Here is a 17,918-nt window from a genome sequence, read left to right as displayed (position 1 = left end):
GAATCAACTCCACGGCAATGGGTTTGGTTTGTTTTTTAGTTTGTTTGTTTGTTTTTAAGAGTAGCTTGACTACTAACTGAAAGGTAGGCAGTTCAGATCTATCCAGAGATGCATCCGAAGAAAGGCCTCAAGATCTACTTCCAAAAGATCACAGTCATGGAAACCCTATAGAGTACAGTTCTACTCTGACACACATGAGGTCACCATGATGTGGAATTGACTCCAGGGCAACTGATTTGTTTGTTTGTTTGTTTTTGTACGGTAGAGACACTAAGAGGGAAAAGGATGAGAATAGGAGGTAGGTGGGAGGGTAGGTAGGGAGTAGGGGTCAAATCTACAGGTTCCTGTAGCGTAAGTTAGGATCTTTTCTCAGGACCAGCCAAGTAAACCAGAAGAAAGAGTGTCATCTGGATCTATGATGCCATTTAGATCTATTTAGATTTTGTTTCCGTCATAGGTCCCCTTTCAAATGATTAGGTAGATAGATGAAAGACAGAGAGACAGAGATAGAGAGATACGAGAGATAGATATATACTAAGGGGTGTGTTTCAGAACTGGTGGCCATATTCTGGTAAATGAAAGCCAAGTCATAAGTTGATCATGCTAGGAAGAGCACCCACAAGCTGGCTCTGGACCTAAGCAAGGCTTAAGCACCACCTGGTAGCAGCTCCACCAAATTGTAGGCACCAACCCTCAACAACAGTTGTTACTCCCCCAAAGCCATGGCCGAACAGTACAATGCCTATTGGTAGTGAAAGATACTCCTTTCCCAGATGCTGGATTCTGAGCCCACTAAGCCAGAGGTGAAGTGATTTATCCAGAGGGATACTTTGCCACAAACTCGCTGTTCTATTTTCTGGTGCACATTTTCATTAGAATGCAGACCATGGACTGCTCCATACCCTTCCATAGTGTCCTTGTGTACAAACAACAGAATCCTAAAGCCATAATTCTTTGCATCACGAACACCTTAATTATTGGTATCGTCAAGTGCAGCATTCGTTCTAAATATGGACCACCTTGACATTTAAAGTTCCATGTTGCTTTAAGATTTAATCACTTCAGAGTGAGAAATTATTGCTATAGTAACAGATTATCCATGGTTCTTTTAAAAATAAACTTCTATGTCAAAGCAAGAATCCATTCAAAGTGTATTAATAATAAGCAAGCAAACTGAGAAGGAGAAAGGTGGTATTTAAAAGCATTGAATGTTTTCCATTTTTATTTCTTAAAAAAAAAAAAAAAAACCCACGTAACCATACCTAGAATAGAAATAGTGGACTGAATCAAAGGATTCCCATTTGCTCAACACGAAGGGGAGCTTTGTTTTTAACACATAAACATTTCTTGTTTTTTATACCTAGGATTTTAATAAAAAAGCACAACTTTTGAAAATGGACTTGGTTCTTAACTAAACAGAAGGAGACTTTGTTGTAAGCATGGGCTGAGGTTAGAATGACTTCATTCTTTCCTCAATTATCTATTTAGGTGATTTTAAGCAACTAGGTTTCCCCTTTTCTGTGGTTTAGAGCTAGTGCCTAAAAAAAGGCAAATGTTACAGGCCCCCTGCCATAGTTCACTCTAATTGGCATCATTAGTCAAGGGGGCCGGATTCCAGCTAGTGCCGTGAACCCCAATGACACAGGCTGGCCCAATGGCACCAGACTCACAGCTGGGGGACCTGGGCTCATATCCCTGTCCTACCACCCCGTAGCTTTGTGACCTTAGGATAGTCCTTTCACTTTTCTAAGCCTCACACCCTTTATCTTTAAATTTGAGATTGTAATGGCTCCACACTCTACTCTGCACCAGATTTTGGGGAGGATCAAATGAGGCAGGAAATGTGAAATGGCTTTGAAAACTCTCCAAAAGTTAGAGATTATAATTGCATAGCTCTCCTTTCTTACAAAGAAGGTTACATGTAGGGTGTGTGTGTGCGTGTGTATGTGTGTGAATTTCTATACTCTTAATGGGTGGTTATAGATGTTGGTGTTTTTCAAAACAGATACTGTGTTTCTTAGCTTCTGGAGCCACTTCTGGCTTATGGTCAAGCCAAAAAGCGTTGGGGGGAAAGAAAACTACTTATCACCATAAAGTCTGATTGGATGGGAATGAACAGAATGTGTTGTTAGTTGATGCCAGCTCGGCTCTAACTCACGGCAACCCTGTATATAACAGAACAAAATATTGCCTGGTCCTGCACCATCTTCATGAATGTTGATATGCTCAAGTCCATTGTTGAGGCCACTGTGTGCTTTGGGTGCCTTCCAACCTGGGGGGCTCACCTTCCAGCCCTATATTTGGACAATGTCTCTGTTATGATCCATAGGGTTTTCACTGGCTGATTTTTAGAAGTAGATCACCAGGCCTTTCTTCCTAGTCTCTCTTAGTCTAGAAGCTCCACTGAAACCTGTCCACCATGGGTAACCCTGCTGGTATGTCAAATACTGGTGGCATAGCTACCGGCATCACAGCAACATGCAAGTGTTCACAGTATGACAAACTGACAGTTGAGTGATGGGAGCAGAATGTAGCTGCCACTGATTTACAAGATTGAAATAAGTACCATTTCAATTCCAAGGTCACACAATTAGTAAGGGTCGAGACCTAATCTAAATCCAGGTCTTATGATTTCTAGTCTGGCCTTCTTTCCACGGAAAGAGCTCCAGAGCCAATCTGGATGCAACTTGGGTGCTACAAGGATGAGAAAGTTAGCCTTCTGGACTATAAAAAGGAAATGCAGTCCTATCTCAAGAACCAGTTGAGGTTGCTTATCTCAACTAGGGAAAGATAATAAAGTTAGAACTGAGCATGGAGGAGAAAGGATACCAGAGGCCTCTAATTTTTTTAAATAAAAAGTGACCATCCTTGGAAACCAAAGAGATGAATGTTAACTGAAACAAGGGAATCATGGTCCAGTTGCCTGGCTTCCGGAGACATTTAATCAAGAACATTTTTAACTATATGGAAGCAAGTAACTAACTCAAGATCCCTCAGCTCACGTAAGGCAGGAAAAGCTACCACGAACACTATCCATTGCAGAGGAGGCATGGATCTCCAACTTTGATGGCAAAGGGCAGACCCAGGATGCAGGCTCCACATGCTGGTCGGACTCCAATCTCTTCTGCCAAGAGGCATCAGTACAAGAAGATAATCTGAAGTTCCTCTTGGGTCTAAGTTGAATCCTGAACTTGGCTCAGAATCACTACACTGGGCGTGTATGATTCAGCACTACACAGAAAATTAGTCCTAATAGAATTGATTGTTTTAACAGAACTGAGTATCGACGAGTTTCTCAGAGATCTTTCTGCACCAGAGGTACCTAGACTTAACTTAAAAAAAAAAAAAAACAACAGAGGTACCTAGACCTAACTTAAAAAAAAAAAACGTGTCTACATATACCGAGAGCGGGCCAGCCTCAGGGGAAAATGGCCCGAGCGCCATCTAGTGTAAATGCTCTTGGAGTAAATGTTCTTGAAATGAGAGGCACTCACAAGTGCCATCTAGTGACAAAGGAGAAAAGTGCTCCCAGGACCAGGGGATTCAGATGAAGTTCTTTGTAAACTAAAGCTCATCTGGTGAAGATACGATCAGCTTAATTGTAATCTCCCCAGACCTCAGTTTTCTCATCTGAAAAGTGAAGATAATAATAAAACCTACTTTATAAGATTGTGTCAAGAATCAACTGATAACAGGCTTGGGAAGTTTCTAGCAGTGGCCAGGCCTATAGTAGAAGCTCCATAAATCTTGCCTTATTACTGTAATTAGACAGAGAAATGTGGGCAGGCTAATGATGTTTTAGTCAGATGGTGCTCTACCTGGCTGAAGTACTGGATCAAAAGTGTACAGATTAAAGAACGTAGCCATGGCAGCTCAATTCTACACGCTGCCTGCTCTACACATTAACCAAAGGAAGACAGAAATGTCCTGCACAACAAAATCAAGGATGACATGAGGAGACAACAGCAGATGGTAGAGTCTAGGTGCCCAGTGATCTCACTAAGCAGGACTTCTGGGCCCAAGTCTGATTATGAAGGATAAACGTAATGCTTAAGTCCAGAATCTCAACTCCATAAGGATAGGAGAGGGAGATGTGGCTTAGCAATAGCACGTGCCAAGACAACAGGGATTTTAGTCGTCTGCAAATTCAGCAGGAATGAGGAGTGCTGTGTGACTGCCATTAATCTGACCTCAGACTGCATTAGTCAGAACTCAGTGTCCAGAACCAGAGATGGGCTGGCTCTGCCCTACCTGCATAGCTGGAACAGTGTGATTATTCCTGGGCAAAGCCTTTTAATGGACGTGCCTAGAAGGTGGTCGCTCAGATAGTAAAGGAGTGACAGACATATGAGGAGCATTTTAAAGGTTTTCGGATGTTTTGCCTGGATGTGTGCGGACCCAGAGGGACAGTATCACTCTCTTCAGATCCTCAAAGAGCTATCACGAGAGAAGGAGCTCACTTAATTCTGCTTCTCACTCTAGATGGCTCTGTCCAACACATGCTCAGGACTTAGAAAAGCCCCACGGTAACAGATTTGGCCTTGAACAAGGAAATCTTCTCCCACTTAAAAGTGTTCCCCCATGGTAAGAGCTCCCTTGTGTTTATCAACTCCTTATTATCGGAGATTTTCCCATAGAGAGAGGTATGGAGAATATTGCTGATGCCGTTCAAGCATGCAGGAGAAGTTGATAAGCTAATCGCAATCTTCCAACCCTGAGAGTCAATGAAATAGCTGACAAGGGACAGAAGAATCTTTGAGTACAGATTCCAGAGTTGAATGTGGCTGGAAGGAGGGGGATACAGAGAAGTTAAGGAAAGACTGAGAGATGCAGTGAGGAAATGAGAGAAGTTTGAGCTGCTAGGGGTTTGTGGCTAAGCAGAGTATGAGACAAGACTTAGAGACTCACTCCTGCCTGAGTCTCTAAGTCTCCCTCTTGCTAGTAAGGTTCAGGGTTTAGGGCCTCCCCAAGGTAAACTTCTGGGCTCCCAAGTAGATACCCTGAGTCACAGTTTTCTCTGTTCTACACCCACTCCATCCCAAGTTGGCGAAATCATAGACTACACAACTGTTTTGGTCTCTACTCTTACTTTCTGGTCAGTTGCTTATCCCTGAATCCCAGCCCACTCACTGACAATAGTCTCTTCTGCCTTATCTTGCTCATACCATGATTTATCTCCAGGCCTGGGTCCTTGACCTCAACTTTAGACCAATGGAGGCAATCCTGTCACCCAGAAGATAAAACCGAGTGAAGCAAAGGAGGAGACAATGCTGGATTTCTATTGTAAATATGTGTATAGACATTGCATGTCATCAGAAGGCAATAAATTAGATCTCATACCCATCATACAGAAACCCTGGTGGCATAGTGGTTAAGTGCTATGGCTGCTAATCAAAAGGCCGGCAGTTCAAATCCACCAGGTGCTCCTTGGAAACTCTACAGGGCAGTTCTACTCTGTCCTATAAGGTCACTATGAGTCGGAATTAACTCTACGGCGGTGGGTTACCCATCATACACTATAAGCGAAAGGTGTGGTTCTCGTCTATACCTAGTCAAAACAGAAGCTTTCTCCTCTTGGGATGATGCCATGTATTTAATTTAAATGTGCCATACATTTCTATAGGGTCACTATGAGTCAGAATCAACTTGACGGCAACAGGTTTTTATACATTTCTTTTTCCATTTTTCATAGAATCATGCAAAATAGAATTCATCAGAATTTCCGGGTAACAGGACTATATACACTGTTGTGTCTGTGAAATTTCACGCTGTGTATACCCAACTCTCAATAGTGAAAAATCAAATTTTGATCAGCCATGCTAGAGGAAAGACTGGATTATCTTTTTATTCTCTCTGTAGACCATGACTGGAAACCCTGGTGGCACAGTGGTTAAAGTGCTACAGCTGCTAACCAAAAGGTCAGCAGTTCGAATCCAACAGATGCTCTCTGGAAACTCTATGGGGCAGTTCTACTCTGTTCTATAGGGTCGCTATGAGTTGGAATCGACTCAACGGCAGCAAGTTTTTTTTTTTTTTTAATAGACCATGAGATTACAAAATCAATCAAAGCATCTTCTGCCAAAAAAGTAGGGAAACTGTTTTATAAAGGTTAACTTATTAAAATTAATAAATAACGAATTGGGCAGTTCAGTAATAAATTTTTTTTCTGACTTTCTGCTTTTTAAAATATGTAATTTCTTGCGATTTATCTTCTCATTCAAAAGCATTGTCCATGTTCACTTCTAATTTCATACTCTTATACTTAAAGAGGGCCCCCGAGATTATATAAACTTCAAGCGCTCCCAGATTATATAAGCTTCAGGCCCCACAAAACCTGGATCTGGAGGAGTCTTGGGCCCCAGAGGTCAGCTACATCAGCAGGTTCTGTCCATTCAGCTCCATACACATCTCTTGAATGTACTTGTTTCTCCTGGTGCTCTGCTGATACCACCCTCGTCGAAGCCACATTTCTCTCTCGCTGCCCAACTGCATTAGCCTCCTGCCAGGCCCCCTTGCCTCCACTCTTACCCACTTCTAATCCATCCCAACCCAGCAACCAGAGCTATCCCTTTGATACCAGCCTGATCTGGTCACTTCCACTATTGACAATATGTAAATCCAAGCTTAATATGAAGTAAAGGGCCCTTCACAATCTGGCCCCTGCTGGCCCCTCCATCTTATCTCTCCCTTCCCCTCTCTAGCACTCAAACCACAGTTGTCACCTCAGGGGCTCCACCTAGTCAAGCTTTCTCTCCTTTCAGCTTCCACATAAGCTGTGTCTGGTGCCTTAGAAAACTCTCCACCCTACACTCTAGCTAATGCTCACTCAGCCTTCAAGAATCAACACGGATGTCATTTTCTCCAGCAAACCCCACCCGATGTGCTACAACTGGGTTAGGCCCCTCCACCTGGGAAGCCCCACAGCACTCGTTTGACCCCTATCATCACACTTCATGGATTGCTCTCTAATTGCTAAGTTTTAAAATTATTATTTTTCACTTATTGTATTTTTTAATTACAAAAGACAATTGTTCATTATAACAAGTCAAACAAAATAGAGGGGTACAAGGAAAAACTAATAATCTTCCCCTGGTCCTTCCAGGTGTATATAGATTTAACTCATTGCTATTAATAGCTTCATTATACTATATCTATTATAATTTATTCAACCGTTTTTCCAGTCAATGGATATTCAGGGTGCTTGTGTTTTGTTTTGTTTTGTTTTTTGCTGCAATAAAAATCCTTGCACATGCCAGGACTTTTCAGGACTTTTATCTTTCTAGATTAAATTCGCAGGAAACCAAAGGGTATAGTGTCTTAGTGCTGCTATAATAGAAGTAGCATAAATGGGTGGCTTTAACAAACAGAAATTTATTCTATCACAGGTCAGAAGGCTAGAAGTCCAAATTCAGGGTGCCAGCTCCAGGGGAAGGCTTTCACTCTCTGTTGGCTCTGAGGGGAGGTCCTTGTCATCAATCTTCCCCTGGTCTAGCAGCTCCTCAGCACAGGGACCCTGGGTCCAAAGGATGCACTCCACTCCTGGCTCTTCTTGCTTGGTGGTAATGAGGTCCCTCACCTCTCTGCTTGCTTCTCTCTTTTATATCTCAAAAAAGATTGACTGAAGATACAACCTAATCCTGTAGATGGCCTCCTGCCTCATTAACATAACTGCCTCTAATCCTAACTCATTAACATCATACAGGTTAAGATTTATAACCATTGGATAATCACATCACATCACAAAATGGAGGACAACCACACAATACTGGGAATCATGGCCTAGCCAAGTTTACACACATTTTTGGGGGACACAATTTAATCCATAACAGTATAGGTATCTCTCTTAGTTGTCGAGGGCTGCTATAACAGAAATACCACAAGTGGATGGCTTTAACAAACAAAAATTTATCCTCTCACAGTCTAGAAGGCTAGAAGTCTGAATCCAGGGCACCAGCTCCAGGGAAAGGCTTTCTCTCTGTTGGCTCTGACAGAAGGTCCTTGTAATCAATCTTCCCCTGTTCTAGGAGCTTCTCAGCACAGGGTCCCCTTATCGAAAGGATGCACTCTGCTCCTGGCTCTTCTTTCTTGGTAGTATGAAGTCCCCCTGTCTCTCTGCTCCCTTATCTCTTTTTAAATCTCAAAAGAGATTGACTAAAGATACAACATAAAGTTGTAGATTGATTTCTGCCTCGTTAACATAAGTGTCTCTAATCCTGCCTCACTAACATCATAGAGGCGGGATTTACAACACGTAGGAAAATCACATCAGATCACAAAATGGTAGACTGTCTCATAATACTGGGAATCATGGCCTAGCCAAGTTGACACACATTTTTAGAGGACACAATTCAATCCATAAGTCTCTTAAATTTTAAAAGGTACTTTCCCACAAAAGGTAGCAACGCATGAGTGCTTGTACCCCACAGTCTTCTCAGAATTAATGTTGCCACTCTTTTTATTTATTAACTGATGGGAAGAAAAATTACATTTCATTGTTTCATCAATTTGCATTTCCCTGATTATTTGAGAATTTTTAAATATATTTATTAGCAATTTCTATTCTCTCTTCTGTGGATTAACAATCCATATCTTGGGCCTATTTTTTCCTACTGGGTTTTTCTAAATTTGAAGATTGGAGAATATCGGTAATCCTGGGGTGGGAGACAACTTCTTAAGCTATAAAGAAAAGATATAAATATATTTTATTACATAAAATTTTTTAATTTATTCATTGAAGCTCGTGAGACAGACACAAACTGCCAGAACTGGAGTTAGCCCTGGGAAGTGTTTTGGCTGGGAACAAAGTAATAGGCAACAACCCCCAACATGGACTACTGCTCACTACCAGCTGGAACGTTGCACCACTTGGCATGTGCCAAGGGCTAGATGATGACTGGGGACTAGTTGCAATTTCCCCACAATGTTTTCACTATACTTAAGCCCACAAGAGTAAGTCCAATCCTCAAGAATTGGAGAAGAGGGAGTGCATCTGACATGTCTAAAATTGTTTCTGTCACCCAGGGAAAAGGGAGGCTTAAAATAGAAATAAAACTAGGATAGAGGGGGGAAAAAACTGAAATGTGTACTGCTACATACATAATGGAATGATAATGCCATGTGGGAGGCAGAGTGAGAGACAAGCACAGGGCAATATGGGAGCACCAAGGAAGAGCACCCCTGGAGGAGTTACCAAGAGGCCGTGATGTGGGGTGAGAAGGGACTTCCAGGCAAAGAGGACAGCAGGAGCAAAAGCTGAAGCATTGGGAAAAGCATATCGTTAGAGCATAAAGCACAAGGCAGGGAAGATGCCAGAGAGAAGGCTGTAACCTCCAGAGCAAATCAAATCAAATGATGAGACAGAAACGTTAGCATTAAACCAAAACTCTTGTGTTTTAGCACAGACTGCTACAAAGGCTGTAACTTCAATTAACGGGATACTTGAAATTTTAAATCATCTGTATGATTTAAGACCCCATTGCCAAGTTGATTTCAACTCACAGCTACCCTATAGGACAGAGAAGAACTGCCCCACAGAGTTTCCAAGGAGCACCTGGTGAATTTTAGGTTTCCATGACCAGGAAAGGTGTACCGATTATTGTTCGAAATTCAACAGGTGTTTGTCTTTTTTTCCATTGGTTTCTTTATAAGGCCCACTTTTTACCCAAAATACATTAAAAAAAAAAAAACAAAAAACCAAACTTGTTGCCGTTGAGTTGATTCCAACTCATAGCAACCCTACAGGACAGAATAGAACTGCCCCATAGGGTTTCCAAGGAGCGACTGGTGGATTCTAACTGCCGACTTTTGGTTAGCAGCCAAATGCTTAACCACTGCGCCGCCAAGGAAGACCAAAATATCATGGGCTCTGAAAGTGCTCATTGACTTTAGGAGATCAGCATGGTTCAGATGTAACCACTTAGGCCTGGGGTGACCATGTGGTCCGCTGTGTTCATTAGACCAGATTAACTTCTGGCTTGTTAAACCAGATGAACCTTTCCTGAAGTTGAAATGGAAAGGAATTTTGCCCTTCTGCGTGGTAAATGTTAAATAATTACCAGAGACAAGATTTCATTGTTTCCACTAGTTGCTGTTGTTGTTAGTTGCTGTTGAGTTGGCTCCAACTCATGGCGACCCCATGTAGAGTAGAATGAAATATTGCCCAGTTTCACACCATTTTCATGATTGTTCTGTTGTTGTGGATGTGATATAGTGTCTTCCAAATGAGGGGGCTCATCTTTCAGCTCTATATCAGACAATATTTTGCTGTGATCCATAAGGTTTTCATTGGCTTATTTTTGGAAGCAGATGGCCAGGCCTTTCTTCCTAGTATGTCTTAGTCTGGGAGCTCTGTTGAAATCTGTCTACCATGGGTGACCCTGCTGGTATTTGAAATATCTTCTAGCATACTTCCAACCACTCCTTGAAAACCCTTTGGGGCAGTTCTACTCTGTCCTATATGGTCACTATGAATCGGAATTGATTAGATGGCAACGGGTCTAACATAGCTTCCAGTGTCATAGTGACGTGTAAGCTGACACAGTAAGACAAACTGACAGATGGGTGGTGGTGCTTCCACTTAGCCCCATTAAATATAGGCACATGATGGGGACGTTTCCAAACGCGAGCTTCAACATGTGTTCAAGTTCAGGCATCACTTTACAATGAGGCCTCCCAGTCCCAGAGCATCCACCACACAAGTGTTTGTGTGGGCTCTGCATAAGCAGCAGACTCAGGCTCTCTCCCTCTCTTTGACCTACTTTCCAGGTTCTCATCTAACCACCAACTCCTTCTGATCTCTGATAAATGTGGATGAGAACACCCAAGGCACAAAGCTAAGTTCTTTAGACACATGGGACTGATGCCCCACTTTAAGAAAAACAAATATAGCATGAATGACCCCAAACTGCCCACCCAAAATATATAAATTAGTTTTTAAAAAATTCATTAACATACCAAAAATATTCACAACAGGCTCTCTTCATTTAAATTATGACTCAATCTATAAATATTTGCAGATTATCCATAAATAAGCATACAGCATAAAAGGAGGTACACCTGCAGAGAGCAATTATGCAGTTGCATTGGAGGAGAAAATGGAAGCATTCCTTCTTGTTAAGCTATATTTTTGGAGTATCTCCACTTTGGAAATGCAAAGCCACTAACCTACTGCTGTCGAGTTGATTCTGACTCATAGTGACCCTATAGGACAGAGTAGAACTGCCCCATAGGGTTTCCAAGGCTGTAAATCTTTATGACAGCAGAATGCCACATCTTTCTCCTGCATACTGTCTGGTGGGTTGGAACCGCCAACCTTTCAGTTAGCAGCCTAGCGCTTTTAACCACTGCTCCACCAGTGTTCCTTTCAAAGCCACTAGATCTCAGAAAACCATGGCAAGAATCAGGGGTGCATGATATAAAAAAAACCCCAGTGCCATCGAGTCGATTCCAACTCATAGCAACCCTACAGGGCAGAGTATAACTGCCCCGTAGAGTTTCCAAGGAGTGCCTGGTGGATTCGAACTGCCGACCTTTTGGCTCGCAGCCGTAGCACTTAACCACTACACCACCAGGGTTTCCCATGATATAAAGGAGGGTTAAGAAATCATTTATTGTATCGTAGTTTGGTTGTTGTTGTTAGGTGCCATGAAGTCACCTCCAACTCATAGTGACCTTATGTATAACAGAATAAAACATTGATTCTGCACCATCCTCACAATTGTTGGTATGTTTGAGCCCATTGTTGCAGCCACAGAGAAAAAAAGGTCTTCCCTCTTTTTCGTTAACACTCTACTTTACCAAGCATGAAGCCTTTCTCTAGCAATTGGTCCCTCCTAATAACATGTTCAAAATATGTGAGATGAACTCTTGCCATCCTCACTTCTAAGGAGCATTCTGGCTCTACTTCCTCCAAAACAGATTTATTCATTCTTCTGGCAGTCCATGGTATACTCCATTTTTTTCACCAAGTGAGAAAACATCGGTATTTATATATGCAGCAAACACTCCAATGGGTGACTCACATTTTGTTCTTCTGGGACTTGTTGACAAAATTCAGATATAGGATTATTTAGATGTCATTTTATTTCAAATCTATTCTACACACTGTTGAGCAATTACTATGTGTAAGACACTGTGTTAAGTGCTATGTCAGATAAAGGATGAACAAGACACAAAGCCCTTACAACGTGGAGAAAATAAGAATGTCAACAAAGCTTATTACATGAGGCAGAATGAGATCACACTGAAATCCGCCCAGGATATGTTAACATGCATACATTGTCTCATTTAATCTTGCCCACAACCTATTCAATACATATCATTATCCCCACTGTTACAGATGAGAACTGAGAGGTTCAGGGATGTTAGCTAACTCACCAAAAGTCATACAGCTAGTAAGTGGAAAAGCTAGGGTTTAAAACTCAGGCAGATTTTGTCACTCTAAAATTCTTGCTCCAAAATACTTAGCCACCTCTCCTGCTTCTGTTGTGTAAAGTATGGGAGAATCAATATCAAAAAATCTAACCCCAAAGTTGGATGAGAACCAGGCTGTGGGTATTTTGAATACCAAAGGAAGCAGTTTTTTACTTTATGCCATGGACAATAGGGAGGCATTGACGGCTTTTAAGCAGAGAAGTAACAATATGCAGTTTTCATTTTAGAAAGCTCACTCTTCCGTGTGGATAATGGTCTCTAACAGTAGCTAGAATGTGAACAAGGAGACCCATTAGAACACTGTATGGTGGTGCAGAAGAGTGATAATGGTGGAAAGAAGTCCTGGCCGCACAGTGGATAACCGGGAGGTTGGCACTTAGAACCCACCAGCACTCCACAGAAGGATGTGGTAGTCTGCTTCCATAAAGATTAAAGCCTTGGAAACCCTGTGGGGGTAGTTCCACTCTGCCCTGTAGGGTACCTATGAGTAGGACTCAACTAGGACTTGACTAGACCAGGACAACAGCAGTGGAGATGGAAAGCAAGAATTCCCAGTGACATCATGGAAACAAAATCAACCTGACCTTGGAGACTTGATCCAGGAGAAAAGTGGGCATGTGAAATGAAAGAAATCTCTCAGTTTAGTGCTAGGGCAGAGTGGGGTGGCTGTTTTTGGACACTGAAACAGAGAAAGCAGCCCATGTTTAGGATTAAGAAGAAAATGAGAAAAAAAAAACAAAAATTATAAATTTTTCCATGGACTTTCACCCATGCAGTATGTATTTATTCTAGCCTAAATTTTCATGATGTTGAATAAGCAAATCTGCTGACTCAATCAATCAACTGGTCAATTTCCTGGAAACAGACTAGCAGTGCACGTTACTTGGAATACTCAGAGCTGTGCATGAGTGAGCCTTTAAAGGAAATTCTCTCTGATAAAGCTGATATTCTGGCCAATGTCCTTGGAAGTTAGAAGCCCAAGAACTGGCACTGGGTTCTGACCTCAGTAAATTAATGGATTCGGCCAATGTTCACTTTCCAAAGAAGTATCAGAAGATAACTTTAAGGGGATAGGAGACTTCTAATGCAACTATCCTGGTAATTGCCTCGCCCAGCAGCTGAAGTCTGTTATCTTTTCATATGGAAAATGGGGAGACCTGATGAGGGCAAAATCACTAAGCCTTACCACCTCCTGAACAGCATGGGAAAAGGAAAAGCTTTTGAATACTGGGTCTCCAAACACTGCTTCTCCTCACCCTTTCTGGCCACTACCTTCTCAGATAGCCTACTCAAGGCAGTCTCCACTTCCAACTGCAAAACATTCCTGGAGACCGCAATTCTAAGATGGTCTGTCACAAGACAAAATTCTGACTGTTTGTTTTATCATGATGTCAGTTCAGGCAGAGACTTGCATATATGTGTAAAGGTTCTAGAAAGTGATGTCTTCTTTTCCATTAGATAGCTTCAAAAGACTGGCATGATATCATATGCATCCATGTAGTCATTGATACAGTCACCTGGGATAGCAGTATACCTCAGTGATCACAGGTTGTGGAGTCACGCAGACATTGGTTTGACTATCAGGGACCTGATAGTTTTGTGGCACCAGGCAAGTCACATAATTGTACCTTAATTTTCTCATCTGTTAAATGAGGTGATGCACATCTCTAAGATTAAGTGAGATAATGCAAGTAGAGTGTTCAGTGCAGTGCCTGACACAGAGTAGACAGCCATCGAGTTATGGATTTAACTCTCATGCAACAAATATTTATGGAGCATATGCCCTGTGCAAAACACCATGCTGCATGCTATGGAGGGACAAAGAGGTCCCTGCTCTCCAGAAGCTTGTATCTAGAAATCAGAATTGGATATTTGGATTGAGGAAGTCTCGCAAGACTTTTTCATTAACAAGGCAAATGTTTTTACGCCAACTCTGTTTTCTTTCCCCAACACTGCTGAACACATCACCCCTTCTCAAGGACAGGAATTCGTGACTTTTACACTTATCACCAATACAACTGGACCAGGAAGAAGATTAGATTTTAGAAGAAAAATAAAATATTTGCAAATTGCTCACATTTTTTCTACTCCCAAGAAATAGCATGATACATTTTGATACTTTCAAAGGGCTGACTCAACTCATTAATATTAAATGCATTTTGTGGAGCACTGTTCTATGAACAATTACTGTAGCACTTGCCGAAAGACTTTAAGATTCAATTTATTAAAATAATTGCACACGTCACCAAATGAGCAAACCAGGTACAAGCAATGTCAAAAAAAAAAAAAAAAAAAAAGACAGCTATAAAACTGAGATTTGATTCCTCAAGAAAATATATGGAGCAGGAGTTTAGGATTTGCCTTCTGGTCTCCAAAACAAACATTCCAAAAGAGGCCAGCTTACACTTTAATTGCAAAATAAAAAGATATCTAGAGGAATGAGAATGCTCCATCTTCAAACACTCCAGTCCCGTGCAAAAAAAAAAAAAAAAGAAAACTCATTTGATTGAACCAAATGTTTCCAAATAACTGAGTTTTTTTTTTTATTTCAAAGTTTTAGAATAAAATCAGTTCATTGATATAAATACCATAATAGTTTCATGGTTTTGAAATCTAATTTCCAAATGTTTCTCCAAAAACATCTTAAGGAAAACAATAACTCAGGATTAGAGAAGCTTTCTACCTTAACTTGACCTGGCATTCCCACAAATGAGAGGGTTTGTTGGTGTTACTGATCAGGTTGTAGTTTTGTGTGTAGTGGAACCTTATCATATTTTTAATCAAGCAATGCTGCAGTCAGATGGTGGTAGGGTGACCGCCACAGGACCCATTGTTAAAAGGAATTATTTTGCTCCTAAAATTATCCAGGCACATATAATTTTAAACACAATTTCTAATTAATAGTTTCCTAGTTACATGGTCATGTAGGCTCCCATCAGAGGGCAGGACCAAATTGATATGACAGGATCGGTTGAAAAACAGAGGTCACTCTTAGAGACAGAAATGGCCTCCTCACAACAGACTTTCAGCAGAAATGTCCCTAGTCTCTGGAGCATCATCTCAGCTTCTATGGATTGGAAAATACTAATATGGAACCTGAATATTTCAATGTCACTGGGCTAACCAACAGGCTTATTTCATACATTAAATCATTTTTTTCACTGTTCTATGCTGCATTTTCAAACTGGATTGCAATTAGCCCATTTCAACATTCATTACTGGAATTAAACATTCCACAGTGACATTGACCGTAGATTAAAATTATCTGTGCTGTTTACAGAAGAATATTTTCTCTTGTGCTCTCAAATGCCTTTTAGCCATGAAAATAGCAGTAATCTCTAGTGACATAGTGATAACAACTATGTTCTCTCCCCAGCACTGTCTTGCCTAAGATGCTGATTTTAATTAGCCCCACAAATCCAAAGAAGCAGCAAGGTTCCCCTTATGCCAGCACCCAAGGAGTCACATATTTACTCACAATCTTCAGTATTTTCTTTTATCCCATAAGCTGTCAGAGAGGTCATGAGTGCTCCCAACTAAAATGTCACCCATAAACCAGAACGTTGAAATTCAGGGAATGAACTCACACGACAAAGCTTTCTCTGAAACCTGGATGCTCTGCTCATCACTTCTTACAAGTTAAACACAAGGAGTGCAAGTAAAGATCAGATTCAGCTTTCAGATACCAATTGTGCTGACCAAGGGGCAAACCCAGGCTTCTTCCAGCTTATCTTCTGTTGAGTATCCTAGCCCTGATTTCAAAGAGCCACTTGAGAAACAGAACACTGGGAAATGAAAAGTGGTTTCCAAAACCTGAGAGCAAAATTGCTACCTATCTATATCTATCTACCTATCTCTGTACCTACCTACCTACCTACCTACCCACCTATCTATCCACCTACCTATGTACACTCCCTTTGCCCCTCCTGCCCCTGGCATCGCCACCCACACATATGACAAGGGTAATGTATTAATATATTCTTTCCTTTTCAAAAAAACTCCAATTCTGAAAGGTATGGAGTTTTTTTGAAAAGGGCATGCATAGTTTTACATATATGTATGGGGAAGTCTTTACGTGGATCCACAATCAACACCCATGGAAACAGCAGTCAAGAAATCAAAAGACGCATTGCATTGGGCAAATCTGCTGCAAAGGACCTCTTTAAAGTTTTGAAAAGCAAAGATGTCACCTTGAAGATTAAGGTGCGCCTGACCCAAGCCATGGTATTTTCAATCACCTCATATGCAGGTGAAAGCTGGACAATGAATAAGGAAGGCTGAAGAAGAATTGACGCCTTTGAATTGTGGCGTTGGTGAAGAATAGTGAATATACCATGGACTGCCAAAAGAATGAACAAACCTGTCTTGGAAGAAGTGCAACCAGAATGCTCCTTAGAAGCAAGGATGGTGAGACTGCATCTTATGTACTTTGGACATGTTGTCAGGAGGGATCAGTCCCTGGAGAAGGACGTCATGCTTGGTAAAGTAGAAGGTCAATGAAAAAGATGAAGACCCTCAAAGAGATGGATTGACACAGTGGCTGCAGCAATGAGCTCAAGCATAGCAAAGATTGTAAGGATGGTGCAGGACCCAACAATGTTTTGTTCTGTTGTGCATAGGGTTGCTATGAGTCGGAACCGACTCAACAGCACCTAACAACAGCAACAACATGGGGAAATAATTGAAAAGTCAACTCTTTTCATATACGTTTTCCTGATAAATCTTTTTTACAAAAAAAAAGGTGACTTTTAGCTTTTGGTAGTGGGGGAGGGGCAGTGCTGCAGTTTAAATGGCTCTAGTTCTCTGTTTCGAATACTTGATGTGTTGTACTAAGTGCTGAAGACGTGCAAAGGACATGATAGCTTGGTCTAAGCTCTTAAGGAATATACAATAAAACAGAAACTACAACGAAGATAAAGGATAAAGTCCCCAAAATATGTAAGTCAAATTGCATTTAGCTAAATAATATGATATAAATATATACACATGAGAAGGACAGGTATCCCGGCAGGGTTAATATCAATATATATAAAACTCAAGGAGTTTTGAAACAGGGGAAGTGCAATGTGATAGCAAGGAGGTGACATAGCATTTTTAAGATGGGTGGGATATCTTGCATAAAGGATCAAAAGGAACACATAAACCCTGAAAGATAGGCAGAGAGTAGGTTAATTTTCCCTTTAATAGAGGCTATAAGCTTTTTTTTTATATATAAGCTGAGATGCCTCTCTCTCTTTCTCTTTCTTTCTCTCTCTCTCTCTCTCTCACACACACACACACACACAAATAAGGCAGTTATATTAAGTGGGAGTATAAATGAGGAATCTTTGCACAGTTGACAGAACAGTTTTGCAAACATGTCTCATTTCAACCTTACAACAACTCCACGAGGTAAGAGAAATGGTAGACAGCCAGATTCCCAGATCAAGGACCTAAGCAAAGAATTTCTTATGAATTGAGGTCCATCAGGAGGTCCAGAAGGATGT

Source organism: Elephas maximus, chromosome X (assembly GCF_024166365.1).
Source record: "Elephas maximus indicus isolate mEleMax1 chromosome X, mEleMax1 primary haplotype, whole genome shotgun sequence".
Lineage (NCBI taxonomy): Eukaryota > Metazoa > Chordata > Mammalia > Proboscidea > Elephantidae > Elephas > Elephas maximus.
The sequence above is the reverse complement of the archived record's forward strand: the minus strand, read 5'-3'. Positions refer to the sequence as shown.